Raw genomic sequence first — 18,443 nt, 5'->3', positions numbered from 1 at the left:
TCAAGAGAAAACTGACAAGAATGACAACATTGAATAAAGGCATTGTCAGATCAGCTGAAACAGTTTGTTACATCAAATTCTGAATCAGCTTGACAGAACATCACAAACAACATAAACAGGGACAAGATGGCAGCTCAGCATGGAGAGCTGTGCAGGCCATGCTAGTGTGTTGCTCAGTAAACTGCACTATCTGCCCAGTATGGAGAGTACTGTAAACTCTACTATCGTATACTCACCATACTCGCATCAGATTACTACCTACAATGGGAAGATTTGCTGCGTGTGTGTGTTCATCACAAACTGAGGGAGAGTGCGTGAGTGTGCGAGATTGGCGTGGTTGAATGCGAAACTCATTGTTTGAGAAGGAACACACATGGAGGAAATTATTTTCAATACGAACAACTGGCTGGCTATTTGTAAATCGACAGAGAGAGAACGAGAGAAGTTTCATGGACAGATGAGGTAAAGTGTTTGAGAATGTTAAAATAAAGCCATTGCCAGACACAAAAGCAATATACATCGGCGTGCACATGAATGACAGATGGATGGGAGTTTGGGGCGACGTCGAATCAAATTTGCTTCGGCAGTATTGAAGCCGGGAGCGTCAGTAGCAGTCTATTGGTTTCTTTAAGACTGCTGCTCAGAAAAAGGCCGAAGCAATTCAGTCCCTATGGGCCGCTTACAGAGGGATAAGAGAAGGCCATTCAGCCCATGTTAGCCTGTTGCTACTTGAAAAGGTGGAAATCTAGAATATTTGCACATTTTGCCAACAAGGAGAAAGTGAGGACTGCAGATGCTGGAGATCAGAGCTGACAAATGTGTTGCTGGAAAATCACGAAACATCCATTCTCCTCCTCCTTGGATGCTGCCTGACCTGCTGCGCAACACATTTTTCAGCACATTTTGCCAACTGAATCATTCAAAACAAAGAGATGTGTCGCTGCAGCTGTATGAGGTGTTACTGAAAGGGCACCTGGAGTACATTGTGTTGGTTGTGTTTCTGTAACTGAGAAGTGATGGACCTCCATCAGATACAGTTTAATGGCTGCTCGTAATCCACGGGTTGCTGTCTCATTTAATGTCTCGGGTATGTTATACAAGGAGAGGAGGAAGCCATTCAGCCTTTCCAGTCTATTACAGAGAGCCACGAGGAGCCTATTCAGCCTCACGAGCTAGTTACAGAGGGGCAGGAAGTGTTTCTTTAACTTTCCGTTACGCATAAATATTAGTTTTAAATTAGTTGTGGAATAGGAAAAACCTGATGTAAACATTAAAGTTCTAACTTGGAACAAGGACAATTCTGAAAGTGTTAGGCGAGCTTGTGAAAGGTTAATTGCAATACCCTATTCACAGGTAAGAGGATGTTTAGAAAATGCAAGGCCATCAAAACCTGGTTTCAGAGAGTCCAGAGGCAACGTGTTCCTATTAGTGGGAAATGATGTACATGCATTTGAAAAGACATGGACTGAAGAGGGCTTTGTACATTGGAGATCACGTCTCACTGACTCGGTGTAATCTTTTGAGGAAGTGATGAAGATGATTGATGATGGCAGGCCAGTGGATGTTGTCTTTATGTAATTCAGTCAGAAAACCAAAATGTTCCACATGGTAGGCTGGTTAACAAGGTTAGTCTGCCTGGGATCCAGGGAGAACTCACCATTTAGATCCAAACTTTTCTTGACTATTGGAGACAGGGCGTGACAGTGGGCATTTGTTCATTAAACTTGGAGACCTGTGACCAGTGGAGTGCCGCAAAGATCAATAATGGGTCCACTGCATTGTATTACAGATACAAATCATTTGCATTTGAGTATATGAAGTATGGTCAGTAAGTTTGTAGATAATACCAAATTTGGTGGTATCGATGACAGTCAAGAATGATCTCTCAGACTATAATGGGACCTTGTTTAGGTGAACCGAGGAGTGGCAGATAGAGTATATTTTAGTTACATGTGAGGTGTTGCATTTTGGCAGACAAATTAAGGCAAGACATGTAAGTAGGGTCCTGTCGAAAGCTGCCAATCAAGGAGAACTCCATAGATATTATCGAATCCTTACAGTGAGGAAACAGGCTTTTCGGCCCATCGAGGCCACACCGTCCCTCTAAACAGTATCCCACAGGACAAACCCATACCCTATCCCTCTGAGCCTGCATTTCCCATGGCTAATCCACCTCCCCTACACATTCCTGGGTACGGTGCGCAATTTACATGGCCAATCTACCCTTATCTGTATATCCTTATACTGTCAGAGTAAAACATAGCACCCGCAGGAAACTCACGCAGACACGGGGAGAATGTACAAACTCCACACAGCGAGTCATTCAAGGATTGAATTAAACCCAGGTCGCTGCCCTGTGAGGCAGCAAAGCTAGACTAGTGGTGCAGGTTCTCCGTTCCTTGAAAGTGCTGTCACAGGTGAACAGGGCAGTGAAGAAGGCACTTGGTGATCTTCCCTTTATTGGTGCGTGGTTTGAGTCGAAGCATTTGCATGACATGTTAAATCTGTAAAGGACGTTGGTTTGGCCACTTTTGTAATATTGCCTTGAATTCTGATCTCCCTGCTGTCGGAAAGGCGTTGCCAAACTTGAAAGGGTGTAGAAGAGATTTCAAACAATGTTGCAGGTGTTGGAGGGTCGGGGTTACAAGGAGAGTTTGAATAGACTGGGCCCATTTTCAAGTGTTGAGGCTGAGGGGGAACTGAAAGGGGTTTATAAAATAATGAGGGGCATAGATAAAGTAAACAGTCAATGTCTTTTCCCAGGATAGGCGAGTCTAAACTTAGAAGACAAAGGTTTAAGGTGAGAGGAGAAAGATTTAAAAAGGGACATGAGGGACAACATTTTCAAACAGAGACTGCTGTGTGTTTGGATTGAACAGACAAAAGAGGTGGTGGAGGCAGGTACAGTTACACCATTTAAAAAGCATTTGGATGGATATATGCATAGGAAGTGTGTAGAGGGAGATGGGCCACCTGCTGGCAAGGGGGACGAGATTAATTTAGGATATTTGACGGTATAGATGACCAGACCGAACGATCTTTTTCCATGCCGTACATCTCTGAGAGTATAACACTGCAACAGGAGGAGGCTATTCAGCATCTGAATTCTGCCAGTCAGCTTGTTTGCTCAATTACAGAGAGTCAAATACAAAAATGCATCATTCAGATTTTGATGTGGTTTTTCAGAATCAGAAGAATGGTCTTTCGTCAAGAAAAGCTCTAAAGAATGTGAAGAGGCCATTCAGGCCCTCACCTCCATTCCACAGGAGCAGCAGGTGAGCACAGAGCTATTGGACCCTGTTACTCAGGAGCAGGAGGAGGACATGTATTTTCACAAAACTTGGGATCAGGAGGGAATCATTCAACTGCTTGAAACTGGGGCACAGGGACAGGAGACAGTTACTCAACTGTTCGAACCTGGGACACAGGATCAGGAGCCAGTAATTCCACTGCTCAAAACTAGGGCACAGGGAAATCTGGAGGCTAGTGAGGCCCGAGGATCCTGTTACGCAGGAACAGGAGGAGGTGACTCACTCCCCACCAGTATGGGACACTGGGAGAGAAGGGGAGTTTACTTGGAACAAACAGAAATATATGAATAAATTGCATTAGTGGTCCATTCAATCCTGCCCCAACATTCACTAAGACCACGGCTGATCTGATTGTGATTCCCTCATTCCATTTTACGGAGACTGTCCTCTCTGCAGCTTCTGCTCCATTTGGTGGTCATGTTGCCGACAGAGATGCTGTAAGAACAGTCACCATGACTCATCTAAGCGGATGAGTTCGGATTTGAAGAGTCCAATCACAAGAATTAAAACACAAAATAAAGGCATTTCCAGATGTTTAGTACTCTCACATTCGCAATCCAACTCATATAACCAGCCCATCCATTACATATTCAGGATGGAGCACTGTGTAGATCCGGCTCGTGTACTGCTGAATGCAACCCAGCTATGTTCAGAGTGAAACTCTTTGCAGCCCACACCAATGCTGGATCGATAATCCTGGGCTAAATGTCCAGCGTGGGGGGCTGTGCAGTCCACACTGTTTCATTCATATATAAACCCAGGCTGTTGCATTGTTCGGTAACACTGTGTTAGATCGCAGCCCAGTGTGGGGAAACCTGCAGCCAATTTTGGAAGTGACAGGATGTGCAGCTCCCATCCATTTACAACTCCAAGGGGTGCTGCAAATGTGAAGGTCACTGCAAGGAAGAGATGTAAATGGAAACAATTTAAATACCAATATTTCTGATTAAGGCGTGTATCACTCTAGTATTTAAAGATGAAATTACTGAGATAATATCCAATGAGATTTTGTAAATGATGCAAACAAGTAAGAGGGAGATGGTGATGTTATAGTAGTTGTGCTATAAGCTTCCAAAGAATCAATGGGAATTAGAAGAACAAATAACCAGGTAGACTGGCGAGACTTGCAGGTGCAATAGGGTTGTCATAATAGGTGATTTTAACTATCCTAACATAGACGGGGACTTCCAGAGGGTTAAGAATTTAGATGGAACGTAATTTGTTAAGTGTGTACAGGAAAGCTTCCACAAGCAGCATGTAGAGGGTCCTACTCGGGAAGGGACAAACTCGACCTACTTTTGGGAAATAGGGATGGATAGGTAACGGAGGTAAAGTGGGGAAGCATTTTGGGAAAAGTGACCAGAGCTGTATTAATGTTAAAATAGGTATGGTAATGACAAAATTGGTCCACAGATTAAAGTTCTAAATTGGGGCAAGGCGAATTTTGTTCGAATTAGACAGGGGATTGCAAGGCTTGATTGGAGTAGTGTGTTTCCAGGTAAAAGGATCCCGGGCAAGTGGGGGGGCTTCAACAGTGAGATAGCTCGAGTTCAAGGTCTATATATTCCTGTGAGGATGAAGGGAAAGTGAGGCTGGAAGAGAGAACCCTGGATGACAAGAGATATTTAGGCTCTGACCAGCAAATAAAAGGAGACATTGCTCAGGTACAGGCAGCTGGGACCAAAGGAATCCCTGGAGTTACACAGGGGATACAGGAGTTTGCTGAAGAAGGAAATCAGCAGGGCTAAAGTGGGGTATAAGATAGCCTTGGCTGAGCAGATTAGGGTGAATCCAAATTCAGTATAGTAAAGAAAAAGAACAACTAGAGAGAGATAGAACGCCTTAAAATCCAAAATAGGCACGCATGTGTAAAACCTCATGAGATGGGTGAGGTCCTCAATTCCCCCTCTGTGTTTATCATGAAGAAAGACATGAAGACCTGTGACCTTTGGGAGGTTAGTTGTGATATCTTGGTACAGTCCATATCACAGTAGAGGTGCTGTTGGACATATTAGAATGCACAAAGTCAGATAAATCTCTTGGTCCTGACCAGATATATCTAAGAGCACTGCACGAGGCGAGAGAAGATAGTTCAGGGGTGAGGTCCCGGAAGATTAGGCAGTAGCAAATGTAGTGCCCGTATTCAGAAGGGCTGCAAAGAAAAGCCAGGGACATGTAGACCAGTAAGCTTCACATCTGTTTCGGAAACCACTTGAGAACGTTCGGAGATATAAGATATGCATGCATTTGGAAAGACAGAGTTTGACTTCGAGCAGTCAGCATAGCTTTGTGCCTGGCAGATCGTGCCTGACAAATTTTGATAGAGTTTTTGAGGAAGTGACCAGGAAGGTTGACGAGGGCAGGGTGGTAGACATATTCTATATAGATTTCAGTAAGGCCTTTGATAAGGTTCCACATGGTAGGCCGCTCTGAAGGTTAGATTACATGGACTCCAATGTAAACTGGCACTTTGGCGACACAGTTGGCTTGACGTTATGAAGCAAATGGCTATGGTGGAGGTATGCTTGTCGGACTGGAGGCCTGTGACTAGTGGAGTGCCTCAGTGTTCGGTCATGGGCCCATTCCTGTTTGTTATCTATATCAATGATTTGGACCAGAGTGCACAACGCAACGTAGTAAGTTTGCAGATGACACTAAAGTAGGAGACATCATTTACAGTGAGGAACGTTATCAGAAATTTCAGCAGTACCTTGATCAGCTGGGGAAGTGGGCTGAGAAATAGCAAATAGAGTTTAATATAGATAAGTGTCTTGCATTTAGGAAAGTCAAATCCAGATAGGAATTTAATGACGAATGATAGTGCCTTAAGGCGTGTAGTGCAACAAAAGGACGTTGGAGATCAGGTGCACAGTTGTCTGACATTTGAGTCACAGATACACAGGACAGTGAAGAAGGCTGTTGGTACATTGGTCTTCATCAACGCATTGAGTATAGATGTTGGGACGTTTTGTTGCAGTTGTATAGGATGTTGGTAAGGCTGTATTGGAGTATTGTGTTCAGTTTTGTTCAGCTTGCTCTAGAAAGGATATTATTTTAAAAGAAAGTACCTAGAACAAATTTCCAAAATGTTCCCTGGGATAAAGGTTCTAAGTTATAGGCAGAGGTTGGACAGGTTAGAACTTTTTTCTTTACAGCGTAGGAAACCGAGGGGGTTCTTATCGAAGTGTAGCCCTTATAAAATCATGAGAGGTGTGCGTGGGGTGCATACTTCAAAATGATTTCCCAAGGTTGTGGAATCGAGGACTAGAGGGCATCCATTAATGTTTGGAAAGGATAAAAAATGTAAAAAAGAAACTGAGGGGCAACGTTTTTACATAGATTGTGGTACGCATATGGCCTGAGCTGTCAGTGGAAGTGATTAAGGTGGGTACATTGAAAATGCATTTGGGAAAATGCACAGATAGGAAAGGATTAGCGGGAAACAGAACAAGGGCACGGGTATGGGGTGCGTCTGGATGGGCATTTCGGTTGCCATGGATCAGCTGGGCCAAATGGCCAGTCATACTGGCAGTCTCGTGCAATATGACTGTAAATGAGTGTGTTTTAGTGTGAAGACAGGGTGGAGGGGGAAACTGAGATAAAATGTCATGGAAGGATATTTTCCCAGGTTTCAAAATGCTGAAATGAAGACATTTCGATAGTATCATGCAACACGGGTCAGTATTTTGAAGAAGTATGAGTGAAAGGGATATTGCTGTGAGTTCAGGCGATGGAGAGATTTGGATGAACATTTGTTCTGCAGCTTTGTAACTGGGGGTGAGGACAGCAGAGTCTTCGCCTCACTGGGCTGAACCTAACAAAAAACTGTCTCAGTGACATTTTCATTGTGTGTGACAAAGGGTTTGTCTGCACGAGGCCGAGCTTGTTTCCTGGTGCTATCTTACCAAACCCATCTCATTAACTACACATCCCACTCCATAGTGTCCCTCTCATACAATGCCAGCCCGATTCTCACACCCATCATGACTGGAGGTACTCACAGTCGCCCAGATGCCCCTGGATATTCCGTAATCCCTGACACTGGTGCCATCTTTAAAAGCTGCCCTGCACATTTTCCCCAAACATGGCAATGAAGGGGAAATTACACAAAGGTTTGTCGACAGCAGCACGGAGGTCCTGGTGCATGCGCTAGTACAAAAGGGGACATTCTCTTCCCGGAGGGGACCACACTACCAGATCCACGGAGCATGGGCTGAGCTCACCACCCAGCTCGGTGCAGTTTCTGGGGTCTGAAGAAATGTCCAGCAAAACAGGATAAGCATCAATAACCTTCCCCGCTCTGTCAGGATAAGGGTCACCATATTTTCTCTGCTCCCTCACACTCACTGTATATCTGTTATAGCAGTGACCCCCGAACAAGGCTCATGCTCCACCACTCACACTATTGCATGCAGCACCTTCCCTCTCTTTATCTCTTGCCTTTCTAATGCCCCCCACATAGTTAGAGAATATTCTGCAGAATGTCAATTATGGAATGTTCCAGGTATTGTTCCAACTTATTCCCAGTTTCAGGAAATCGGCTGTGCCCCAGTGCGTAACACGTGAGAGGATGGAGTAGAGATGTACGTTCTTCAAATCACACACAATTAAAATCCATCATGAGGCCATTCAGTACTTCAAATATGCTCCAACGTTCAATACGTTTGGGGGTGTTCTGATGGTTTTCTCAGCTCCATGTTACAGTACCTTCCAGTCATTCAACCCCCAGGTTCCTGTTACCGAGCAGACGATCCTCAGGCACTTCATACCACGGGTTTCTTCTAGCATGTGTTCCGAAGGCATTTCTCATGGGGACGGACTCTCCTTACAATATATTTCATCTGATTTATAAATTCATGCAACAGTCAGCATTATTTCCACAGACCAATCAAAAACATGCACTTATTTTATGGTTATTTATATCCAATCGCAATTAATCATTTTGGTTATTTCACTTGTCTCACCTTATTGTATTCAACCAAAGACAGCTTCCAAACATATAAAATATAATTTCTAGCAGAGAACATTTTTATCTCGAATCCACCTTTTCCCTTGTCATTAAAATTTCTCTTGCCCTTTTTTTTGACTGATTCTGTGTGTAGCAGTTACGCAGTCTCCCACTCAGTTAGCTAGCTGGTTGGTTTGTGATGCAGAGGAAGGCCACCAGCGCAGATTCAATTCCCCCCACTGACTGAGGTTACCATGAAGGGAATGCTCTCTCAACCTCACCCCACCACTCGTGTGGTGAGCTTCAACGTAAACCACCATGAGTGGTTTCTCTAATGAGAGTTATTTGGGACTCTAATCTATCAATGTTAGCATTTTAAGTTTTTAACAATTTTTTTTATTGAAAAAGATATTTTATTATTATATTAAACCAATAACAAAACAACGCAAATAACTGAACCAAATTACACCCATGTGCATGTATATACAAAATAAGTTAAAGTCTCCTAAACGGACGGAAGAAAAACAAAAATAAACAATAAATAATAAATAAATAATACGGCTCAGCATAACAAAGTGATACCTCTCTTTCTTCGAGAGCATTAGCTGATACACATTCATATGTTCACAATTCCAAATATGTGATTCATTAGACAATATCATCATGGCTATATAAAAGCTCTTTTGAGAGTGGCAGATAAGCCTGTATCGCGGTATTCCAAAAAGGGTTGCCATATCTTATATAAATCTCTGCTTTTTGGTGCACCATACTGGTGAGAATGTCCAAAGGGATATTCTCCATGACGAGCTTACAACCACCCAACAGACCCGGGGGGTTTTCAGACATCCAACACAACAGAATATTTTTCCTAGCACAGGAAGTATGGGGGAGATACTAAAAGAGTATTGTGCATCAGTATTTACTGTGGAAAATGATATGGTGACATCTCGCAAAATGTCGATATTACAGAGGAGGAAGTGCTGGATGTCTTGAAACGGGTAAAGGTAGATAAATCCCCAGGACCTGCTCAGGTATCCCCTAGAACTCTGTGGGAAGCTAGAGAAATGATTGCTGGGCCTCTTGCTGAGATATTTGTAATATGGATAGTCACAGGTGAGGTGCCGGAAGACTGGAGGTTCACTAACGCTGTGCCATTGTATAAGAAGGGTATTAAAGACAAGCCAGGGAACTATAGACCAGTGAGCCTGACGTTGGTGATGGGCAAGTTGTTGGAGGGAATCGTGAGGGACAGGATGTGCATGCATTTGGAAACGCAAGGACTGATTAGGGATTTTCAACATGGCTTTGTGCGTGAGAAATCATGTCTCACAAACTTGATTAAGTTTTTTGAGGAAGTAACAGGAGGATTGATGAGGGCAGAGGGGTAGATGTGATCTATATGGACTTCAGTACGGGTTTTTATGAGGTTCCCCATGGGAGACTGAATGGCATGGTTAGATCTCATGGAATACATGGAGTACGAGCCACTTGCATACAGAACTGGCTCAAAGGTAGAAGACAGAGGGTGGTGGTGGAGGGTTGTTTTTCAGACTGGACGCCTGTGACAAGTGCAGTGCCACAAGGTTCGGTGCTGCATTCACTACTTTTTGTCATTGCCATAAATGATTTGGATGCAAGCATAATAGGTACAATTAGTAAGTTTGCAGATGACACCAAAATTGGTGGTGGAGTGGAGAGTGAAGAGGGTCACCTCAGATTGACCACATGGCCAATGGGCTGAGAGTGGCAGATGAAGTTTAATTCAGATAAATGCGAGGTGCTGCATTTTGGGAAAGAAAATCTTAGCATGACTTATACACTTAATGGTAAGGTCGCAGGGAGTGTTGCTGAACAAAGAGAACTTGGAGTGCAGGTTCATATCTCCTTGAAAGGGGAGTTGCAGGTAGATAGGATAGTGATGAAGGCGTTTCCTTTATTGGTCAGAGTATAGAGTACAGGAGTTGTAAGATCATGTTGCGGCAGTGCATGACATTAGTTAGGCCAGTGTTGGAATATTGCGTGCAATTCTGGTCTCCTTCCTATCGGAATGATGTTGTGAAACTTGAAAGGGTTCGGAAAAGATTTCAAGGATGTTGCCAGCGTTGGAGGATTTGAGCTATAGAGGGAGGCTTAACAGACTGGGGCTATTTTCCCTGGAGCGTCGGAGGCTGATTGCTGACATTATGGAGTTTTACAAAATTATGAGGGTCATGTATAGGGTAAATAGGTAAAGTCGTTTCCCTGGGGTCGGGGAGTCAGAACGAGAGGGTATAGGTTTAGGGTGAGAGGGGATAGATATAATAGAGAACTACGGGGCAATTATTTCACACACAGAATGGTACGTGTATGGAATGAGCTGCCAGGTGATGTCGGGGAGGCTGATCCAAGTGCAACATGTAAGAGGCATTTGGATGGGTGAATGAATAAGAAGGGTTTGGAGGGATATGGGCCGGGTGCTGGCAGGTGGGACTAGATTGATTTAGGATATCTGGCCAGCATGGACGGGTTGGACTGAAGGGTCTGTTTCCATGCTGTACATCTCTATGACTCAATGACTTATGTTGATCTCGGTTTTTTGTTGCACCATGCTGGTGAGAAAGTCCAAAGGGAAATTCTCCATGATGACCTGACAAAGTCCCAACAGACCCGGGAAGTTTTCAGACATACAACACAACATAATATTTTCCCTAGCCCAGAAAGTAAGGATATATTTTTATTTTCCGATGTGCATCTGTGTAAGATATTCTGGGCAGGCCCAGGTAAAGAGAAAGCAGGTCCACCTCCAATTCACTCCCCAAGACCCACTCTACCAAACCTAACACAGTGCTCCAATATAGACAAAGCCTGCAGCAGGACCACATGCAATGAGTAAGAGTGCCTGTAGTCATTCTGCATTTAGGACACGCTGAAGATAATCCCACTTTGAATTTTGAGAGAAAATCTGGGGTCAGATAGACCCTGTGAAGAATTTTCAACTGCATGGAATGGGTCCTATTTCAGATCAAAATCCTTCGAGCATTTTCACAAATATCACCCCATGTCTCCGAAGAGATCTAAATCCCCAACTCTCTCACACAGACGTCACGACGCTGCACAGTCTTGTCTGCGGGGACACTCTCCAACAAATGGTAAAGGGTACTGACAGAGAGTGTATTCTTTACAATAATCACCTGCTTCTCTGTAACGGATCTATAAGTGTCTTTTAAAATTGTGTTTTTTAATCAAATCTCTAATCTGAAAAAAAAACAGAAGAGGTCTCCACTAGGTAGTCCATACTTACGAGTTATTTGATCAAACGGTATCATTGTTTCGCCCTCAAGTAACACGTGGTGGCTCGGTGGTTTGCACTGCTGACTCACCACGCCAGGGTCACAGGTTTGGTCCCAGCCTTGGGTGACTGGCTGTTTGGAGTTAGTATATTCTCAACTGTGTCTGCGTAGGTTTCCTCCCACTGTCACAAGCATGTGCATGTTAGATGACTTGGCCATTGCTCAATCGCTCATAGTGTTCCAGGATCTGTAAGTTGGGGCATTAATCAGGGTAAATATAAGATGGTAGGGGAATGGGTGTGGGTGGGTTACTATTCAGAGGATCGAAGTGGACTTGCTCGGTCCAAGGACCGGTTTCCACACTGTAGGGATACTACTAATTCTAAATCACCCAAACAAGGTATCCCCCTCGCTGCCCACAGTTTAAACCTGGAATCCATTTTCTCCGGTCTCCCAATTTTAGGGGTAAGAAACATTGTTTTGGCTTTATTGCCTCGATCTGACGCATTGTCCTTCAAGTTTTAACAGTATTGATAATCATTATTTTATGACAATATTCCATAAATGTTGTCATTTTATCTAAGAACAACAGACAAATAAGGGCTCACTTTGTCTGAGAGTGCTCAATGTATAGCCATATGGATGCCGAGACCTCAGCGGCCCAGGCACTAACATACGATGAAAAAGAACTTAATTGATTGCTTTTAATCGGGGAGATCTACTCCTCACAATCTGTGGGACAGTTGCAATTTTGTTAGCTAGATAAAGAATCACTTATGGTGCCAAATAAAAGAGCTAAATCAGCCATTATGTTTCCGAAATATCTGCCTGGGAAACATCATAGAAAGCATTCGAACGAGGTGTAGGAAATGAGGAAGGACATTCATTTTAATAACAGCTATCTGACCGAGCCAGGATATTGGAAATGCCTCCCATCTTTGAAGGTCTTGTTTAATTTTGTCAAACAAATGGACATAATTCACGTTAAATAAATGATCAAAGACAAAGGTAATGAATATATTGAAATAGGGAAGCCATCCCCGTGACCATTTAAAAGGAAACCAGGATTTGCCCTCAGTATCAGGTATTTCCCTAAGACCTCCCATAGGCGTGGCCTCCAACTTTGTAAAATTAATCTTATCGCCCAGAAAGGCAACAAGCGAATCAATGCATTGCATCACATGAACTACCGAAATTGCTGGATTTGACAAAAACATAAGACCCTAATCTGCACACAATGTAATCTTTCAAACTTCGATCCCACCTCTGGGGCAGATATGTTGGCATCCCTACGGATGGCCTCCGCCAGTGGCTCAATCCCCAATGTAAACAAGAACAGCAAAAGGTGTCAACCTTTGCGGCTGCCTGGAGAAATACTGATATTACTGGTTGCCACATTAATGAGAACGCAGCCAGAGGATCGCGGTAAAGGACCCTCACCCACTTGATAAAAACTTTGCGTAGACCAAACCGTTCTAATGTACAGAAGAGATCCGGCCAGTCAACCCAATCAAATGCCTTCTCTCATCTAAAGAGATCAATAATCCCTGGACAGATTGTTGTTGACACACTTGGATCATATTGAGTAAATTCTTAACATTGTAGGAATATCTGCGGCCCTTTATAAAGCATGTTTGGTCCTCTTTGGGAACGGAAGGCAGCAAAGTTTCCACCTTAATGCACGGATCTCAGACAGGATTTTGAGACCAAAATGTAAAAGTGAGATTGGCGTGTAAGAAGCACAATCCTCCAGGGTCTTCCTTTCTTCAGCATCAGAGAGATATGCGCCTCTATTAAGGATGGAGGGAGGGGTTTGTGACTCTATGAGTGACGGAACACGTTAAACATCAGCCCTGACAATAGGTTTACAAATTATTTATAACATTCACTAGGAAATCCGTCAGGAAGGTGCACCTTTACATTCTGAAGCTGCTTCACATCCTCCTGCGCTGACAATTGTGCATAAAGGCACAACACTTATTCAGGGGTTACCCCTGGAAGACCCAGGTTCTTGAAAAATGACTCCATCTTAATCCAGCTATCCTCAAAATGTTCAGTCTGAAACAATTCGTTGAAAAATCTCGGATAGGAGACTTTAATCTTTTTGGAATTGAAGGTAAGGATCCCAATACCTTCCCTAATTGAAATAATGGCTTGAGAGGGGCGATCGTTTTTCTGGCAAGATAGAATAAATATCTGCCTGAATTATCACCATGTTCAAACAGCCTTTGTTTCACAAAAGTAAGTTCCTTCTTGGCTGTCTATGTGAGCGTGGAATTCACTGTAGACCGAAGCGTTGCAATCCTCTGCAGTTTAGCCACTGAGGGACAATCACAATATGCACTCTCGGCTGCCCTCAGCTTTGCCTCAAACTAGCGTTCCTGCTTCCCCTTGGCAAAAGCCTTAGCAATTTCCCATAGAGTGGATGAGTTACTGGTTGAATCTGAATTAATGGCTAAGAAAGAACTGAATTCATTGCGGTGGTCAGCCCAGTAGCACTGCTGCCTCACAGCGCCAGAGACCTGGGTTCAATTCCTGCCTCAGGTGACTGTCTGTGTAGAGTTTACACATTCTTCCTGTGTCTGCGTGGATTTCGTCCCCCAGTCCAAAAATGTGCAGGTTAGGTAAATTGGCCATGCTACATTGTCTGCAGTGTTAGGTGGGTCAGTGTGGACTTTTTGGGCCACAGGGCCTGTTTTGACACTGTAAGTAATCTAATCTAACGACTCAATTAACCAACTAGTCTTAAGAGTAAAGGGATGCATTAGCTCGTGTCTCGAATCTATTATATTGTCCTTAATCTTAATCAATAAGTATACTGCTTCATGGTCAGAAATGGTAATATTCCCAATTGTGCAGGATGCCACCGAATCTAAGATTGTTGCAGAAATGGGAAAGATATCAACCTTCGTGTGGCATTTATGCCGGTTAAAGAAGAAAATAAAATCCCTACTCGTGATGTGGATCTGCCACCAGACATCCACCAGCTCTCATTCTGCACACATATCCACTAATTGCTTACATTATAACGAGGGTATTGGGGCACCTTTGGACATTCTGTCCACCGTGGGGTCCCTAAGACTTTTGAAAACTTCTACAATAATGTGCCACGATGCAAGATAATTGAATTTGGAAAATGCATCTACCAGGAATTTAAGAGGGTACGCTGGGAGTCGGGGGGGGGGGGGGGGGGCGGCAGTGAACATTCAAAATACTATATTCTTTACTATAGTTCAAGGCTTTGGGTATTATGAGCCTCCCGTGAGTGTCAAATACAATCTATTTGGTTAAATGGAAGATTCTTTTCATCCATTATGGCTTCTCCCCTCCTCTTAATATTAAAAGACGAGAAATAAACCCGATCAAGCCCGACCTACTGTAATGTTAAATGTTCCTTGTCATCAAGGTGCATCTCCTACAACAGGACAACATCCACCCTCTCTTTTTAAGACTAGAAAGTAAATTTTTCCTCTTTTCTGGCCAATGACTCCCCTTAATGCTCCAGGTAGACCATTTAAGCACATCATTATCCAGAACACACTGTAGCAACATTTGAACTCGAGAGAGGAAGAATACGAATTACTGATCATTCATAAACAAAGTCTCATAGAGCTTAAAAACTACACAAAGTAAGATTACTGCAACTGCCGACTCTCAAAACTTTCAAAAACTAAGCATTTTAAGTAAATGACTGGGATGGAGTGGGTTAGGGAACCACTTTGCCCGTGCTGTCATGCAGAGTCCAACAAAGCAGACCTTCCAGATCGCCACCATCTTGGATTTCCCCATAACATTTTATCGATATTATGATTTCATTTTGCATTATATTCCTGGATGTGCTCGAGCAGTATGATTTTTTTTTTACCACTGTCAGCATTTCCCCAACACTGCACATTACTGCCATTCCCCGTTAATCCTTGACTCCGTTATTCTTTATGAACCTTCTGTCTGTGCCTCAAACATATTCAATATCTCTGCCTCCATTGCTCTGCAGGGAAGAGAGTTCCAAATACTCTCACCAATGAGAAAAAAAAAATCTTCTTCTGTGTGAGAGATTATTTTTGTCTCCTTACCTGAAAAAGGATATATTAAATTGGAAGCAGTTCGGAGATGTTTCACTTCATGTATTCCAGGAATGATGGTCTTATATTATGAAGGCTTTAACAGGTTACTCTTGGAATGAGAGGCGATCTTATTGAAACATACAAAACCTAGAGGAGAGTGATCAGATAGATACCCATTGCGTGTCCAAACGTCTTGTTGTTTTTATAGAATCTCTACAGTGTGGAAGCAGGACATTCCATCCATCATGTCCACATTGACCGTCGGAACAGTATCCCTCCACCCCCCCCCCCCCCCCCCCCACCCCGGTCCTGCACCCCTACTCTATCTATGTAACCCTGCATTTCCCATGACTAACCTATCTAACCTACACATCCTGGGCACTATGGGCAATTTAGCATGACTAATCCACTCTAAGCTGCATATCTATGGACGATGGAAGGAAACTAAAACACTGGGAGGAAATCCACACAGACATGGGGAGAATGTTCTAAATCTACATAGAGGATTGCCAGGTTGGAACTGAACGCAGATACTTGGTGATGGGAGGTATCAGTGCTAACCACAGATCTACCATGCGCATCCGTTAGTTCTATTAGTTAATTGTGGCTAACTAAAGAAATCTGCCTGACTTGTTCCTATCACTGAACCTGACTCAGTCTGAGAACTTTATCTTCGGCCATATCACCAACCTGGTTACATTTAAAATTTGGTGTCAGCAGTGAAGGAATGGGACGAGAAAAGCAAACAGTGACACCCTCCAACATCCGTCAGAGCAGGAATTAGGATAAATCCACAAAGTGGGATTTCAGTCAAGTGGGAATTCTCTTTCCCAGAAGTTTGGGATTGCTGGACCTTTATATTACATCGAAGCTGGCTTCGTCTGATTTTCCATGGACATTTGAATCAGGGATAATGGTGCACGGAAAGAAAAGTGCAGCTGTGAACACAATGAAATGAGTCATGACCTTATTTACTGGTGGAGTAGTGTGAAAGGGCCGAATGGCCCACTTGTGCCCCTCAGCCCTATGTTCTGATGTTCCATTCAGCCCTCGGACATGCTAAACAGGGGCAGATCGAGGCCACTCCGATGGTTAGGTGCAGTTTTGGAAATGTACTTGAAAATCCAGGCCGGATCAGGAAATGACCACCACCCCCACCCCACAGTCCCTGTTTCCAGGCTTCCCCTCTCTGTAACTTCTGCTCCAGATGTGGGTCATGTTGCAGACCCAGATACGCTGGGAATACAGCCACATACCCCACCCAGGGTTAAAACAACAAATCCTCTGCTCTCCCTGAATGCAACATTGTTCAACACGATTCCCAGCAAAATAACCAGTTACTTTCCAAAAGCATAACATGTGAAATTAATAAATAGGAACAGGAGTAGGTCAATCTGCCCCTCAAGCTAACCCTGTCATTTAATAAGAACATGGATGATCTCCTCCAGGGAGAAAGTGAGGACTGCAGATGCTGGAGACCAGAGCCGAAAATTTGCCGCTGGAAAAGCACAGCAGGCCAGGCAGCATCCAAGGAACAGGAGAATCTATGCTTCGGGCATAAGCCGTTCTTATGTGCTGGCCTCCCTGCTGTGCTTTTCCAGCGGCACATTTTCGGCTCTGATCTACTCCAGGGCTCAACTCCACTCTCTTGCCGACTCCTTGTATTCCTCCATACCTCTCTGAGTTAGGGAATGCCAGACATTCACTACCTTCGGACAGAAGCCATGACTCTGCATCTCAGATTGAAATCGATGTTCCTTAATCGGTATCTGTATGATCGAGTTCGACACTTTGCTCAAGAATGGAAAAAACTTCTCAACATCTACCTTCTCCAACCCCTTCTGTGTCTTGTAGGTTTCAGCATTATCACTCCTCATTCATTTAAAACCCAATTAATTATCGCCTCACCATCTTAGAGATTCTCAATAACACAACCCTTTCTTCCCAGGAAACCGCCTAATGTACCAACCAAGTTACTTGCTGCATCAGCATGCTGACTTTATGTTTCATACACAGGAAGACTCCAATGCCTTTACTGTTCCTTTTCTGGAAATCCTCTCCATTTAGTAACAGCCTGCCTTTTGATTCTCAGTGTCATCCTCAAACTCGGATGTATATTGCACTCAGCTCCCTCCTTCAGGCTGTCAGCATAGATTGCAAATAACTGATGCCATCAGACTGATATTTGTGGTACTCCAGCAGATAAACCTTTACCATAAAGATCCATTAATCCTGACTCTCCGATTTCTGTGGTAACCACTCATCATTCCATGTTAATACAGTATCCGACGTCCGGGAGCTTCTGTTTTGTGTAAGAACTTTTGTTTTGTAATACCTTGTGGAAAATCTCCGGAAAGCCTCGTGTCCACTCGATCCCCTTTAGCAAGTCCGTTGTTACATTTTCAGGCATCTCCAGAAATACTTTGCATTATTTTACAGGACAAAATATCATTTCCCTTTCACACAAAACCACCCTGACTCTGCGCGAAGCTTTTCTAAATGTCCATGCTGGCCAGGTTTTCCAACCTATATTAGTCCTATCTGTTTTCATTAGGTCCATGTGCCTCCAAATGTTTCCCATTCATATGTTTGTCCAAATGAGTTTTAAATGTTGTAGCTCTCCTTGCATCTCCCACTCTTCCTCTGGAAGCTCATTCCATACCCACACCGCCCTCTGTGTAAAAAAGCTGTCCATTAGTCCCTTTGAAATCTAGCCTCTTTCACCTTAAACCTATTCCCTCTATGTTTGGATTCCCCTACCCTGTGGAAAAGACCTTGGCTATTCATCCTAACCATACCTCTCATGATTTTATAAGTTTCTATAATGTCACTCCTCAACATCCTGCACTCC

The sequence above is a fragment of the Chiloscyllium plagiosum genome, unplaced genomic scaffold, assembly GCF_037043375.1.
Source record: "Chiloscyllium plagiosum isolate Xiang-an unplaced genomic scaffold, Cpla_swu_hap1 HiC_scaffold_44, whole genome shotgun sequence".
Lineage (NCBI taxonomy): Eukaryota > Metazoa > Chordata > Chondrichthyes > Orectolobiformes > Hemiscylliidae > Chiloscyllium > Chiloscyllium plagiosum.
The sequence above is the reverse complement of the archived record's forward strand: the minus strand, read 5'-3'. Positions refer to the sequence as shown.